The 16,265-nt window shown below is 39.6% G+C and overlaps 1 protein-coding gene across 3 annotated transcripts in view; it reads right to left on the reverse strand.

Annotated features, from left to right (window-relative positions):
• GAPVD1 (GTPase activating protein and VPS9 domains 1) overlaps window positions 1-15,946 on the reverse strand; it is a 69,422-nt gene extending 53,476 nt beyond the window's left edge. For all 3 annotated transcript variants that reach the window (XR_009541493.1, XM_060154362.1, XM_060154361.1), the window contains exon 1: window positions 15,863-15,946. The gene's annotated coding sequence lies outside the window, so the exon portion shown is untranslated. The remainder of the gene's footprint in view (window positions 1-15,862) is intronic.
• Window positions 15,947-16,265: the final 319 nt, after the last annotated feature.

Raw genomic sequence — 16,265 nt, forward strand, 5'->3', positions numbered from 1 at the left:
TTATCAATAGATGCTAAATAAAATAAGCACACCATACTGAAAACATTAAATATACTATGTGGAAGTTTCATGAAAGACTTAAAGGAAAAACAAAAGTGCTCAAAATTTACATTTATTCCTTACTTCTTAGCGGATAATTTCCAAACTCCTTAACCTAATGTTTAAGGGCCAACCTTGCCTTAACCCTCACCTCCAGTCCTATCTCACACTATTCCCTATATGAACCCTCCTGTCCCAGCAAATCTGCCTTTTCATTTTTATTTTTAATTGACCTTCATGTTTACATTTACATCACGTTATTTGCTCCTTCTAATTTCCAAGGCCTGGCTCAATAAAACCTTCCTTCCCAACCATATAGTCTGCCCCTGTGATAAATCCCAACTCTGAACTCTTAAAGCAGTGCTTATCCATACCATTAAATTGGAACTGTTAATTTTTATTTTCATCTTTTTTTTTTTTTTTGGCTGAGGTGTTCGGCTTGCAGGATCTTAGTTCCCCAACCAGAGACTGAACCCAGGCCCTCAGCAGTGAAAGCACCGAGTCCTAACCACTGGACCGCCAGGGAATTCCCTATTTTCATTTTTAGTGTCTATATCTTGTCCTTCCAGCAAGAATGAAGGGTCCCCTCAAAGGATGAGAACATCTCTTAGACCTATGCATCCCCAACCCCCAATACCATGGCCAAACACAAGAAGTTCTCACATATCTTTGCTAACTGCATTGTCACAAGGTGCTCTGAGAAAAAGAACATAAGTAAAATCAAAGGATTTTTAAATTAACATTAGGCACATTTCACAATAATAGAATTTTTTTTTCCCTGAAATTTGCCAGCATTTTCCAAGTTAGATAATTTCTTTTTGGAGTGGTCAAAAATTGGACTTTGAAATTCTATAAAAGCTCACTTGCACTTGCCACATTTTCTACAAAAATAAAAGCAATTATACCCATACATGTCAAGTCAGATTTTAAGCTTTTCAACTCATGAAGACTTATCACTGACAGCCCAGCAGGGATATTTTAGTTGAAGTAGTGAAGCGCATGGAGTTTTTGTATCCTTCCAACACCAGTATAGAGGCTGGAAAACTACAGCCTGTGGGCCAAACTTGACCAGTTGCCTACGTGTATAAATAAAGTTTTACTGGAACACAGTCATGCCTCTTTGTTTATGTATTATCTGTGGCTGTTCTCATGCTGCATGGCTAGATAGTCGCCATCGTCCTCCAGAGTCCATATGGCCCCCAAAGCCTAACATATTTACTAGCTGGCCTTTTACAGAAAAAGCCTGTCAAGTGCTGATAAGCAAGCATCCCTACGGTAATACAGAGCATGGAGAGGAGGCACAACCTGATAAGGTGAAATGCGTGAATTAGAAAGTACATTAAAAGTTCCAAGGAGGATACACATATTATAAATGTTAGCAACTATGCCTGAACAAACCCCTGTGACTCAAAAGAAGGACTCTGAAGTAGGGGGAAATTATTTCAAATGTTTTATGGAATGAGAATCATGTTTCATATTTTCTTTGATGAAAATTTCTAATTAAAAGCATCCCAAGGGACTTCCCTGGGCAGTGGTTAAGAATCCGCCTGCCAATGCTGGGGACATGGGTTTGATCCCTGGTCCGGGAATATCCCACATGCTGTGGAGCAACTAACCCCATGCGCCACAACTACTGAGCCTGCGCTCTACAGCCTGCAAGCCACAACTACTGAAGTCCTCGTGCCCAGAGCCCGAGCTCCACAACAAAAGAAGCCACCGCAATGAGAAGCCCGTGCACTGCAACGAAGAGTAGACCCTGCTCGCTGCAACTAGAGAAAGCCCACACTCAGCAATGCAGACCCAAAGCAGCCAAAAATTAATTAATTAATTAATTAATTTTTAAAAAAAGATCTCACGTGCCGCAACTAAGACCCGACGCAGCCAAAGATAAAATAAAAATAAATAATTTTTTTTTTTTTTAAGAAGTAAGGTAGGGAATTCCCTGGCGGTCCAGTGGTTAGGACTCGGTTCTTTCACTGCAGAGGGCCGAGCTTCAATCCCTGATCGGGGAACTAAGATCCCACAAGCCGTGCGGCGCAGGCACCACCCACCCAAAAAAAGAGGTGGGGTAATTTTTATCATTTCACTAGGACACAATGAGACATACTCCACGTCCATCACATGACAGAAGTGACCAAAACGAACTTTCCCATGAAAATAAGTGGTAAATATCAGAGTCATAACTAAAGAGGTGAGACAGACAACTTGCTAACATGATGAAACCTACACTTGTAAAAGGCTTATTAAAAGTGAAATTAAAGGCCAACTATCTTCAATTGAAGAGCGTTTTTAGTAACATAATATGCCATGCACAGGTATGGCTTTGAAATGTGAGAATAAAGCATGCTTTGCAAATAAATTAATGTGTGTAAGATGATCCAGTTAAAAATTACAGAGATGATGACAACTAAATGTAACGTGGTATCCTGAATGAGGTCCTGGAAGAGAAAAAGGACATCAGGTAAAAACTAAGGAAATCTGAGGGCTTCCCTGGTGGCGCAGTGGTTAAGAATCCACCTGCCAATGCAGGGGACACGGGTTCAAGCCCTGGGCCAGGAAAATCCCACATGCCGCAGAGCAACTAGGCCTGTGAGCCAAAACTACTGAGCCTGCACGCCACAACTACTGAAGCCCACGCTCCTAAAGCCCATGCTCCACAACAAGAGAAGCCACCGCAATGAGAAGCCCACGCACCGCAATGAAGAGCAGCCCCCACTCGCCGTAACTAGAAGAAAGCCCGCACGCAGCACCAAAGACCCAACACAGACAAAAATAAATTAAAAAATAAAATAAAAACATTAAAAAAAACCCTAAGGAAACCTGAATAAAGCATGAACTTTAGTTAATAATAATTATCAATACTGGCTCACTAATTGTAGCAAATGCACCATTAATATGAGATGTTAATAATAACAGGAACTTGATTCTGGGTATATGGTAACTCCCTGTTCTATCATCTCAGTTTTTCTGTAATTTAAACTGTTCTAAAAAGTAAAGTCTATTTAAATTTTTTAAATTACATAAACAGGCGCTTCCCTGGTGGCACAGTGGTTGAGAATCTGCCTGCTAATGCAGGGGACATGGGTTCGAGCCCTGCTCTGGGAGGATACCACATGCCGCCGAGTAACTAGCCCCATGAGCCACAACTACTGAGCCTGCGCGTCTGGAGCCTGTGCTCCACAACAAGAGAGGCCACGATAGTGAGAGGCCCGCCCACCACGATGAAGAGTGGCCCCCTCTCGTCACAACTGGAGAAAGCCCTCGCACAGAAACGAAGACCCAACACAGCCAAAAATAAATAAATAAATAAATAAATAAATATTTTTTAAAAAATTACATAAACAGGGACTTCCCTGGTGGCGCAGTGGTTAAGAATCTGCCTGCCAATGCGGGGGACACAGGTTTGATCCCTAGTCCAGGAAGATCCCACATGCCGCAGAGCAACTAAGCTCGTGCACCACAACTCTAGAGCCCACGAGCCACAAATACTGAGCCCATGTGCCACAACTACTGAAGCCTGCACGTCTAGAGCCTGTGCTCCACAACAAGAGAAGCCACTGCAATGAAAAGCTCATGCACCGCAACAAAGAGTAGCCCCCGCTCGCGCAGCAATGAAGACCCAACACAGCCAAAAAATAAATAAATAAATTACATAAATAACATAATTCTAAAACCAAGCATCCAATTTAGCAACTTTTTTCAGTATGAAAAAGATATACAAATTTGAGAAATGCATGTGAACACTGTAATTTAGCAGTCTCCAACAACCACCATCTAGAAGGATTAGCAGGTATCCCATGATGTCCCAGAACCCATTTCTGGTTACCATCTGGTAACACATTGCGATGTTTAAACTATCACACTAAGAATATTTTATCTTTCAGTTCATTGTGATCAGAAACGAAATACGGAAACTTCCTAACACAAAATTTCCACAGCTATGTTACATTTTGCACTAAATCCTTGCCAACTGAAGCAAGGCAAATATATTTCCTAGCCAGAATTGTTTAAGAAAAGCCAGTTTTTATATTAATTTCCATTTAATATCAAACTTTAAAAAAAGCCATTATAAGTAGTAATGGTTGAGCCTGAAGAGGAGAGTTTTGACTGGTGGTAGTAAAGCATACAGGTGCTTAGGAAATAAAAACAATAATAACTACCATGCATTTCAGGCTCGTCATGTACTAGGCACCAACCAGGTGCTTTACATGGACGTTCTCATTTAACCTGTGTAACACTCGTGAAAGGTAAGTATTCTTAGCCACTTTTTACAGATGAGGAAACTGAGGAAATTAAATTATTTTCCCAAGGTCAAGTTAATAACTAGCAAAGCTGCGACTAGAATCCAGGTGTATCTGGTTCACCCAGCTTTTACCCACCAAGCCACTTGCCTCCCAAGAGTGAGTGCTTTAATTTACAGTCAAGGTTACTTCTTCTAATCACCCCACTCTTTCAACAACTATTAATATGTCAGTCAGTAGCTGAACAACTCCCCCTTTCTTGGAAAGTTTCAAACTGCCTGGCAAAATCAGGTTTAGTTGGACTTCAGGACTAAATAACCTAAATTCTACTAAAGAAATGGTATATGAAAGTTTAGAAAAAGTTACTAGGGACTAATCTAGATTATTACCCTGATAATTAAACACACACGCACATAGCAGGTGCTATCTAAAGTATCTTTTTTAAAAATTTTTTTTAGTATTTATTTATTTATTTTGGCTGCACTGGGTCTTTGTTGTGGCACGCGTGCGGAATCTAGTTCCCCGACCAGGAGGGAGTTCCTATCTAAAGTATCTTTTAAGACTTAAATGTGGGATTTCCCTGGTGGTGCAGTGGTTAAGAATCTGCCTGACAGTGCAGGGGACACGGGTTCCAGCCCTGGTCCAGGAAGATCCCACATGCCACATAGCAACTAAGCCCGTGCACCACAACTACTGAGCCTGTGCTCTAGAGCCTGTGAGCCACAGCTACTGAAGCCTGTGCACCTAGAGCCCGTGCTCCACAACAACACAGAAGCCACTGCAACGAGAAGCCTGCGCACCGCGACGAAGAGGAGCCCCTGCTCGCCACAACTAGAGAAAGCCCGCACACAGCAACGAAGACCCAACGCAACGCAGCCAAAAAAAAATACATATATATATATATAAAAATAAATAAACATTTAAAAAAATATGTAAATGTACTAACAGTTCTGGGTATAGCAGTCTAAAGTAAAATACAATGAGCTCAAAACTAGCTATATAATCTCTAGTGATTAATATAATCTTTCTGGAATTCAGTTTTTCAATGGAAAAACAAGGAATTATGGGTACCATTCCTTTCCCATAATTTACACTCTACGAATCTCCAAATAGATCCAAGTTCCCTAACTGGTTCCAGAACTTCTTGGTCACCTCACTCTCTTTCTCTATGAGCTAACAGGGATTTTCTGTGAGCAGGTAACCTCAGATAGTAACCAATATTGTCAAAGTGATCTATACTCTTAGCGTATCATCTGCCTTCTTCCAACGTGGGAGCGCATAAGATCAAAATGGCCCTTTATTGGAAAAGGTTCGGAAAATTCAAGATTATCATCTTCCTCCCAATCCTTCAAACTATTTAGAGTCTCATCATCTCAATAGTTTCCTTCCTGGTCTCTCCTTCCTACTGTTGAAGCAATCTTCCTAAAGCACAAACCTTGTCATGCTACTCTCTTACAGGATAATGTCTACAATATGCTACAGGGTATCAAGCTCTCAACCATAAATCCCTCTTTTTATAACTCCTATCTCATCTCCCACCATCTCTCCACTTCCCCAAAATCGGATTTTGCTGCCATACTATATCTTAAAGTCTCCAACATTTGCAGATGCTATTATCTAGGCTTAAGGGGCTCAAATCTTCCTTATCTTCAAGTGAACTCAGATTTCTCCTTTAAGGCCCAGCCCCCAAATCTCTTCCCTCTGTGAAGCTCTAGGAGAACTGCTCCTGACAACAAACAGGGCGCATCCTTCCTCCCTTATGACACTGAGTGGGAAAGTTACCCCATTTTAAAGTCTCTTTCAGTTTTTCTGTTTACATCATGCAGAAAATCTAAGCAAGGTGTCAATTTGTCTTCAACACTTCCCTAACACTTGCTAAACTCTTCTTTTAATTAAAGACAGAGGTCTCAAACTCAGCACCTTCTGCAAACAGTAGCAAGCTAGGTTTTATAACATTGCTTTGTTTTTATTATATTCAAGTTGCTTTCTATTTAGGGCAAGAGATGGTAGCCTTTCATTATGGTAATAACATAAAGCTTCTTTAAAAAAATTTTTAAAGGTGTCCAAATTTAAAAAAAAAAGACATTTTAAATAAACAATAGTATAAGTAGTTTGCAGATTTGGGAAAAATCATGATGTTACTCAAAGATTAAGCATGGTTAACATTGTTATATACTGATGCCTACACCTTGACAGAACTGTCAGTTACTTTTTTTGTCCATTAAACAGGTACATTTCATCATAGTATTTATGTACTATTTATACTAACGTGATAGGGCAAAAAAGGACCTAACTGCCATTTTTTAATGACCTACATACTACAATGTTAGCTGTATTTTATCAATCAAATAATTTGAAGATTTATTTTAATTACCCACCACTTTTAAGGGACCTAACCAATTCATACCAGAGATGAGTGTCCTTTGCAAATTTTTTTTTATAAATATAATCATGTTGAATTACAATGGTTTGTCTAAATGTGTTTCCCCTTACAAGACTTACCTCCTCCAATGCAGGAATAGTTTCTTATTCATTTTATGTTTTGCTAAATTACATACTCTAAAAATCATTAGGTATTAAAAATAATGAACTCATCTTTTTCCAAAAAATGGACAGACAAGCACAGTAAGCTTTATTTAACATACATCCTTCACTCATGCATTCAAAAAATGTTTATTAAACACCTACGAAGTGCTAGGCACTGATGAATGGGACAGTTTAAGGTCTGCTCTTGAGGGACCCACATTCTCATAGGGATACATGACATTCTAATGACACTTTTGAGTCGTTGTCACAGACTGGATTTCTGCATACCCTCTATTTAGAATCCTTTGCCTACTCCTTTTAGTGGTCAGTTGAGTCCCAGGTAGGCAGCAGGGCCCAGCTCAAACTGAGGAGCCTTTACCAATCTCTTGACTCAGATACTTTCTCATAGACTATTTGCAACAAAATGTTGTTTTCTCAACAAAACTCCAAGTTCCCTAAAGTAGGGACATAGTCATCTTGGTATCCCCATTACTTGGCAGAGGAACTGGCATTTAGCAGGTGCTGAATCAATGTCTGAATTTATTAAAAAATTAATAAGTGACTGAATGATGAAGAGCAATACTCCAGTTAGGAATCAGCCAAGCTGCTGCTAACTCAGCTGCAAAATGACTGAAGAACAGTAACTAAATTTAAGTTGAAAACATCTACTAACTTCCCAATGAGCATGTTTGAAATAATTATTAATGTACCAAAAAGATATTTCCTCACAATCAAGAAAGGTATATCATTAGAGGGGGAAAAAAATGGAAACAAGTGATACTTTAATATCTTTAGTTGGTATTTTTGAAACAAAAGTAAAACACTGTAGAAAAAAGAATGGACTTAGTATCAACTATTCCTGGCACAAGTACAGGGAACTGAAAGGCACACTACTTTGAAGATATAAGTATATAATATAAAGCTAGATAGTATCCAAAATTCAAATTAACAGTATAAGACTTCTTGTTATTACAGAAAACTCCAGACCCTACCAAAAGTGAATAAAACACAGATGTCAATTTTACCCCCAATACATTAATTAATTTTCCAGAACTAAAAAAGACAAACCACAAAAATAATGAAATTCATGCATAATAAATGGCTTGTGGATTAAGCTCAGATTTTATTAGACCACACAACTGACAGAGTATCAAAACACTTGGACAGCTAATATGCATTACTTAGTAAATACTAATGTATCCTCACTATTCCATTATAAAACCTTGGCTTTTTAAAATATTACTTGAAATCATTACTAATGGGACTCTTAAACAAGATTAAGTTTGAAAGACATTAAGTAAGTTATGGTACACCCCTACCATGGAATACTACATAATTATTAAGAAGGAGGTAGAGGTACATGGAAAGGTATCTACCATGTACCACTAAGTGAAGAAAGCAAACTGCAGAACGACATGCGTGGTAAGATCCCAGGGGCAGTACAGGCGTTAAAACACAAAACCCCTCCCCCCCCAAAAAAACACAAACCCCACAGTAAGACTACTTGAGCTCAAATCTCGGTTTTGCTGCTCACTAGCTAAGCAACCTTTGGCTAATTACTTCTCCTTGCCTCGGTTTCTTCATCTGCAAATGGATGTAAAATTGAAGCTTACTTCGTAGGGTATGTTCATAAGTTTGTGAGGGTTTAACAGGTTAACATATGTAAAACACTTAGAAGAACAAGTGTTAACTATAATTTGGGGTGAAAAAAAGAAAAAATCCAAATCATATAGCATATGCATATACATGCAGGGGAAAAAAGCTTTCATTTTTGCATTGCTTTTAGTTGTTCTTTCTTTTTTTTTAACAAAGAACATTTATTACTGTAGTAATTTAAATTTTTTTAAAAAGGAAAACATAATAAAAATTTGGCACTAAGAGCTCCCCTGATGAAAGATCTGCTAGTACAATTACTTAAACACTCAAGACCAGACAAATTCTGTGAATAATAAAAAATGTGAAATTTTCAAGTCCAACAAAAAGGACACAATACTTAATCTCTCGGTATAATTCAACAATAACATGCTACACACCAACAAGGAGAACTGCAATGGTATTAAAATTATATCCCTTTTTTTTCCCCAAAGGCAATAAGTAACACAAAAATATCCACCTATTCTGGAATGCATATCAGGAACTTTCACAATTATTTAAACCTTCATTAATTTTATTAGTCTGAAGTTATATACCACCAAATCTAATTCCCTCTTATTCAACAATCTCTAATGACATCTCACTAAGACATATATAAATCTGGAGATCAAGATAAACCAAATAGTTAAAAAAAACCCTAAAACCCTTAGAACTCTTGAGAGGAAGATTTCACCACCCACATGCTTTGAGGAAGCTTTGGTCCCCAGCATAAACTTAGCTTCTTCCATAAATACAGTGGGTGTACAAAACTACCAAACATAAGAGCAGAAAGAGGACTTTGAGCTTCAGCTGCATTTTTGCTGAGCTGTAATACTGGTAAAGCCTGTTTCAAGATCCAAGGGTACACCCTCAAATTTAAGGAAAGCATGTAAACAGCAGACTGACATGTCTATGTCGTCACATTTACCAGAATGGTACTTCATAAAATTACAACTATTTATTATCAAACTTCAAATAGCATTATTATCACTGTGTTCTACCTACAAGGAACCTTCCAGAACAAAAAAAAAGGAAGAAAATCTTGTTAGTTAAATAGCTTTTCAAAAATAAATAGAAGTCTGGGCTTCCCTGGTGGCGCAGTGGTTGGGAGTCCGCCTGCTGATGCAGGGGACGCAGGTTCGTGACCCGGTCTGGGAAGATCCCACATGCCGCGGAGCGGCTGGGCCCGTGAGCCATGGCCGCTGAGCCTGCGCGTCCGGAGCCTGTGCTCCGCAACGGGAGAGGCCACAGTAGTGAGAGGCCCGCGTACCGCAAAAAAAATAAAAATAAATAAAAAGTAAATAAATAGAAGTCAATAAATGTTAGCAATTACTGTCATTACTGTTATTATGATGTTTTGGAATGATGGAATAGAAACTTACTCAGAGGGAGACTTACTTAATAAGTTACGTTCCATCAGAATCCAAGTTGGCCCACCACACCCCTGAATAATTAGATATTAAAAGGCACTTTATTTTAGAGAAATCGAAGTTAGATTCCTTGGTTCTAAAGGAGGTAAAGATGAAATAAAGTCTGTGAAAAGAATTAATCTATTCTTTCCTAAGCTTTTCTGACATAGAAATCCATATTTGTAAACATTTTGCATTTCTGCCTTAAGTGCTATGACTTTTAGGCCTAATGCATTTTTGTCAGGTAGTCAGGATTTATAAACAGTGAAAGTAAAATCAAGAAATGGGTCAGAGTTCTGCATTCGAAAATGAAAGGAGACAGTTCAGAGTGGGTTGAAAATAGATGACTTTAGCCTAAGTCCTAAAAACTTTTAAAATAGATGTATTTGGATAAAATTTAGATTGCTTGGGAAGATAATTCGGTTCTGATCCTGAAAAAAAGGAAATAGGCTAATATCCCAACTAAATTTCTGTCTTTTAAATTTTCCAATATTAATCCTTTCAAAAATTCATAGAAAATAAACTAAAAACATAAATTAGGTAAGGGAAAAAAAAAGAACTGAACATGTTTGATGACACGCTTCCCACTAGTCTCCAGCGTGGGTGTACAGGCATTACATGGGTGCAAGCCCAAGCAAGCATCTTTTCAGACAGACATCTTAGATTAATGAACAGACATCTTGCCTGTTTTTACAGTTAAAGTATGCTTAAAGCCTTATATTTTTTTTCTTTTTATTGAAGTATAGTTGATTTACAATATTGTGTTAGTTTCAGGTGTACAGCAAAGTGATTTAGATATATAGATCTTTTTTTCAGATTATTTTCCCTTATAGGTTATTATAAGATATTGACTATAATTCCCTGTGCTATACAGTAAATCCTTGTTGCTTATCTATTTTATGTATAGTAGTTTGTATCTGTTAATCCCATACTCCTAATTTATCCCCCCACCCCCTTTCCCCTTTGGTCAGCATAGGTTTGTTTTCTATATTTGTAAGTCTGCTTCTGTTTTGAAAATAGAGTCATTTGCATTATTTTTAGATTCCACATATAAGTGATATATTTGTCTTTCTCTGACTTACTTCACTAAGTACAATATTCTCTATGTCCACTCATGTTGCTGCAAATGGCAATATTTCATTTCTTTTATGTAGAGCCTTATCTTTTTATTTTTATTTATTTTATTTATTTATTTTTGCGATATGCAGGCCTCTCACTGTTGTGGCCTCTCCCGTTGCGGAGCACAGGCTCCGGACGCGCAGGCTCAGCGGCCATGGCTCACGGGCTCAGCCGCTCCGCGGCATGTGGGATCTTCCCGGACCGGGGCACGAATCCGCGTCCCCTGCATTGGCAGGCGGACTCTCAACCACTGCGCCACCAGGGAAGCCCGAGCCTTATCTTTTTAAAATGGCTGACAAAAAAGGTGAATATGAAGATAATTTTGGTTTAATATACATAATTTAATTACAGCGTTAGTATTAAGTTATATTTTCCTTTCAGGTATAAATACTTATCAATTATCTGGTTCATCTTCAAACTTAAAAAAAAAGAAAAAATACATTATAGAGACCCTTCAGAAGTCTGTATTTTTTTAAAAAACATTTGCTCAACTGTTCATTTATATATATTAAATATGAGAACTTGAAGTATCAACAGATGTTCACCACTTCTTCTGATCTTTGCATTGCAGAGTTCAAAACTGGGTTTCAGCTTAGAAGCAATGAAGAACTTCCCTTCTAAAAATGTTTTTACAAAATCGTAATACAGGGCTTCCCTGGTGGCGCAGTGGTTGAGAGTCCGCCTGCCGATGCAGGGGACACGGGTTCGTGCCCCGGTCTGGGAAGATCCCACATGCCACGGAGCAGCTGGGCCCCTGAGCCATGGCCGCGGAGCCTGCGCGTCCGGAGCCTGCGCGTCCTGTGCTCCGCAATGGGAGAGGCCACAACAGTGAGAGGCCCGCGTACCGAAAAAAAAAAAAAAAAAAAATCATAATACATATTGAAACATACTTAAAAAAATAAGGAAATATAGGTAACCATAAAGAAGGAAACGTTAATTATCTATAGTTCTAAAAACCAGAAATCAAACAATTTAGTGTCTAAAGCTTCATCTAAAATGTGTACACAATACAGAAAGTATTGATCCTAGTTCCTTTACAAATGAAAATATCTTGATTAGGATTAAAGAGTTTAGGCCACAAATAATTCTATACAAACACAAGTTTAGGTAGTTCAAATGTAAAAAAACACATAACTGAAACCCTTCTTACCTAAGAGAAAATTAACTCCAGAGAAGGAAATGTGTGGGTGAAAAAACCATAAAGTTGAAGGGGAAAATTTAATCATTTAAGAAAAAATTTTTTTCAATTTTTTTTGGTCTTTCCAAAGCAAGTAAGAAGAATTCCACTTACATCAGACTTTTACTCGCCACCCCCCCCAAAAAAATCATACTTTATCTTGGAGAATTGTAATGTATAACCAACTCCCCAATACTCTCACTCCTAAAAAAAAATAATAATAAGTAAAAGTGAAACATTTTACAATTGGGAATATATCCACTTCCCTGCTTCAGTTTTCTGCAAATATCAGGGGTACTTTTCCCAAATAAACCAATTTAAACTAAAGCGCATCATGTTTAAAGAGTGGCAAATTTTGTATTGTTAGTTTCACCAAATAAGAGTTAATACATATTGTTGCTGTTTCCAGAATGCCATTATCAGGCAGCATCACCTGGTAAATTGCTAAGTGCCATCACTGGAAAGCTGCTCACAAACTCACAGTGGAGCCAACTGGGTGAAGTGGGAAGTGACAACGCTGTGACAGTGGCCAGGAAGGCACCAGAAGAGTAGCACTTGTTTTAAAGTCAGGGATGTGGTATGAAGGTAGAAAAGGACGAAACCAGGTTGAAAGCTGGAACACCAAAAGGTAACTACCAATTACTGAGTGAAAGCCATGTTCCCGAGGTTTTACATATATTATTATTTTTGAAGTTAATCCTGTGTGATAGCTATTTATCAACCTCCATTTTACAGCTGAGGAAACAGGATTAGAAAAGTCAAATAACTTACTGCATAATCATTCACCTATCATGAAGCAAACAAGGAATTCAAAACTAGATTTATCTGACTCCAGAGCCCAGACTCTTTTCATTTCCCCAGGCTGCCTCTCTGGTTCTTCAGTATATAGAATTCAGGTTCCCTGTGAGCAATTTCACTGTTGTGGGCTCTAGGAGGGAGAGATCCACCTGGAGGCAAACAGTCACATGCTATCACCTGGGGAGCCTAGAGTTTTCAGCCTTTGTTAGTCCCAAGCCACCTTTATACATAAGCTTTTCTCCCGTTTTCCCTTTTACAGACCTAACACACTGGATGGATGGATGGAAGGAGAGAGGAAGGGAGGGATGGAGGTAGGGAGGCAAGCTGACTTAAGATGTTTATTTCATTTACAAACTCCTCTATCCTTGTCTTTGTTCAAGTTGTTCCCTGCACCTGAAGCCCTTCTCCAATATCCCTATAGCTAATCACATCTATGACTGAAGGTCCAGTTCAAATGCCATCTCCACACAGCACTCCCCAGTCTCCCACTCTCTCATTCAGTAGTAGTATCTCCAATCTAAATTTTCCTGACCCTTTATGTATAAAATAAATATACAAATAATATGATGCCAGATAGATATATGCTATAAATAAAATAAAGGGGCAGGGGAGAAAGAATGGCCAAGGGGGCAGTGTAAGGACCCAGAAGGTTTATCAGGCAAGACCTCTCCAAGGCAGTGATTTGTAATACGGTGTGTTTAATTCAACACAAACTATTTCGGCACCAATATCTGTTTCACAAAATACTCTTCTTCAATTCTCCATACCCTCCCCTTAATCTTTTCCACAAATAGTCTGCCGTAGTGGTTTTTCATTACTGCTATTCTTTTAGAGGGAAAAAAAAATCTCACACAAGATGTTGGCAGGTGCTTTACAAACAGGTGCAAATTTCAAATCACGAATATTCTGAAAAAATGTTAAAAGTGATTTGTCAGTGAGAAGTCTGATGCCAAAATGAAGCTGAACTACAAGAATTTAAAATGGAATTTCAAGAAAATGACGTATCAACTCTTCAACTCTATAATCTGCAAGTTTACTTTCTATCATATATGAAAAGAAGAATGGCAACAGGAAAATATACTTGAAGAGAGATCCTGCAGTTTTTCACTTAAGGATAGATGGGGATTTCCCTGACAGTCCAGAGCTTTCACTGCCAAGGCCGGGGTTCGATCCCTAGTTGGGGAACTAAGATCCCACAATCCACACACAGCACAGCCAAAAAAAAAAAAAAGACAGAAAAATTAGAATATCCTCACCCCTTTAAAAGCCACACTATCTACATGACTTAAAGAAAACCAGCACATGCTAAAATTTTCTTTCACAGGCTTATACAAGAGCTTGGAGGGCTCAACCCCTTCAATCACTTGGAACTAGGAGATGCCTTAACACAAAAGTCTAAGGGCCAAAGTACTCACTTCCCTTTCTTCCTCAGATTATTTTGCTGATTCCCCAGTACGCTGAAAGAAATATCTGTGGTCTATTCTATCTTTCAAAACTATTACTCTGATCCCAGTCAAATCTTTTCTCTTACTTCCCTGATTACAAAATTCCCTCTTTCATCGACACTATCGTCCTCTCTGCCTTGACTTTTTTATTATCTAATGAGAAAAATATTCTTCCAGGCAGGCTTATAGATCCCCAAAACTTATTTCTACTTCAGGAATTCTTAATCTTTTTGTGCCATGGGTTTCTTTGGTGGTCTGGTAAAGCCTATGGACCCCTCTCAGATTGCTTTTAAATGCATAATTAAATATATGCGATTACAAAAACAACTAATTATACTGAATATTAGCAAAACAATGAAAAAACCCTGATATTGCAATATATGTACACCTTTATTATCACATTAAGTAACAAGATCTAACAGTGGATTCAGTAATACCATAATTCAAAAAAATTATAAGCATAAATGATATTTTTAAATGTTTATTGGAGTATATCACAAATGATATTTTAAGATATCTGCAACAACTGTAAAAAGGACACAAAAATATCTGTAATTTTTATTGGTGACAAAGTCACAGGCATTGCTAATTCTACTGCGGTTTGTTGCTTACATTCATTATTGAAGGAAATGATAATACAGTTATCAGATAATAAAAATAAAAACATGATTTTATCCCCATTCTAGTTCAAGGAGCCCCTGATTTCTATCCACCAACTGGTGAATCCCAGGTTAAAAATCCTTTTAGTTCAAAACCTTGCTCAAACTGATTTTTGCCACAAATTTTAAAATAAAAACACTGATTTCTCCTTTGATCTAGCTCTCATCTGAACATACCACCATACCTCCCTGTTTTTACGCAGATGTATACACAGAACCCTGTTTATTTCTATGACTTGCCTATCCAGCACCCATTTAAATTTTGCCAGTCAATAAAAGGCGAAATTGAAGGAAAGGAGATGGAAGCAACCAACAGCTCCTCACTTACAGACCTCCAACAGGAAGTATAAAGATGCCAAGTATGGTGTGTACGTTTTTGGTAGGTGGGCTGCCCGACCCGTGAGTCCAGCTTGTCAAGAGTCTCCGAAGCAAGACATCTTCACCAGCGGCACTCAGAAGACATTCCACCTCCTCCTCGCCTCCCATACTCAGTTCCCTTGGCTGCCAGGTCGCTCGCCTCTGGCTCTCACCCGAAGCCACCCCGCGGTCCTCCTGTCTCTTCCCATCCCATCCCCCACGCGTCCCTCCCTCCAATCCGCCCCAGGCTGCCCTGGCCCCTGAGCGCTGCCACATCTCTCCCTGGACCTAACCGTGTGCCCCCACCCCCACTTCTCCCCTCACTGCAGAGAAGGGCCCAGGGGTCAGCTGGACCCGGCGGCCCACCGTCAGCGCAGGCTGCGGCCCTAGGCCGAAGCAGCACGGCCGCCAGGCAAGGAGCCGCGCACTCCGCGCAGCTGGATCGGGGACGTGCACTCACCAAGATCATGCGGAGGAGGGCACCGATGTCTGCGCAGGACCGCCACTCGGCCTCGGAGCCGTTGCCCTCGCGGCGAACTGCCACCGCCACCGCCGCCGCCGCCGCCGCCGCCGCCACCGCCGCCACTCGCTAGTTGGCTTCCCTGCGTCCTGCGGCGGCGCTGCCGCCACGCCATGGCGCGTGCGCGGCGCCGCGGGGGCCCCTGGGACTAGTAGTTCAGGCCGGCAGCCAGCGGTGCTTCTTCCGCTTTTACCACCCAAGTCCGCTGCAGGCTGGAGCCGTCTTGAGCTACTGGGGTACCGCGAAACGGCTTCCGGAAAATTGTTCACCAAACACTCGCCCTTGCTTCCGCGTACGGTACTGCTGTATGTGAATAATCCGGCTGAGCAAGTATGTGTAAAGT

Source organism: Lagenorhynchus albirostris, chromosome 7, assembly GCF_949774975.1.
Source record: "Lagenorhynchus albirostris chromosome 7, mLagAlb1.1, whole genome shotgun sequence".
NCBI lineage: Eukaryota > Metazoa > Chordata > Mammalia > Artiodactyla > Delphinidae > Lagenorhynchus > Lagenorhynchus albirostris.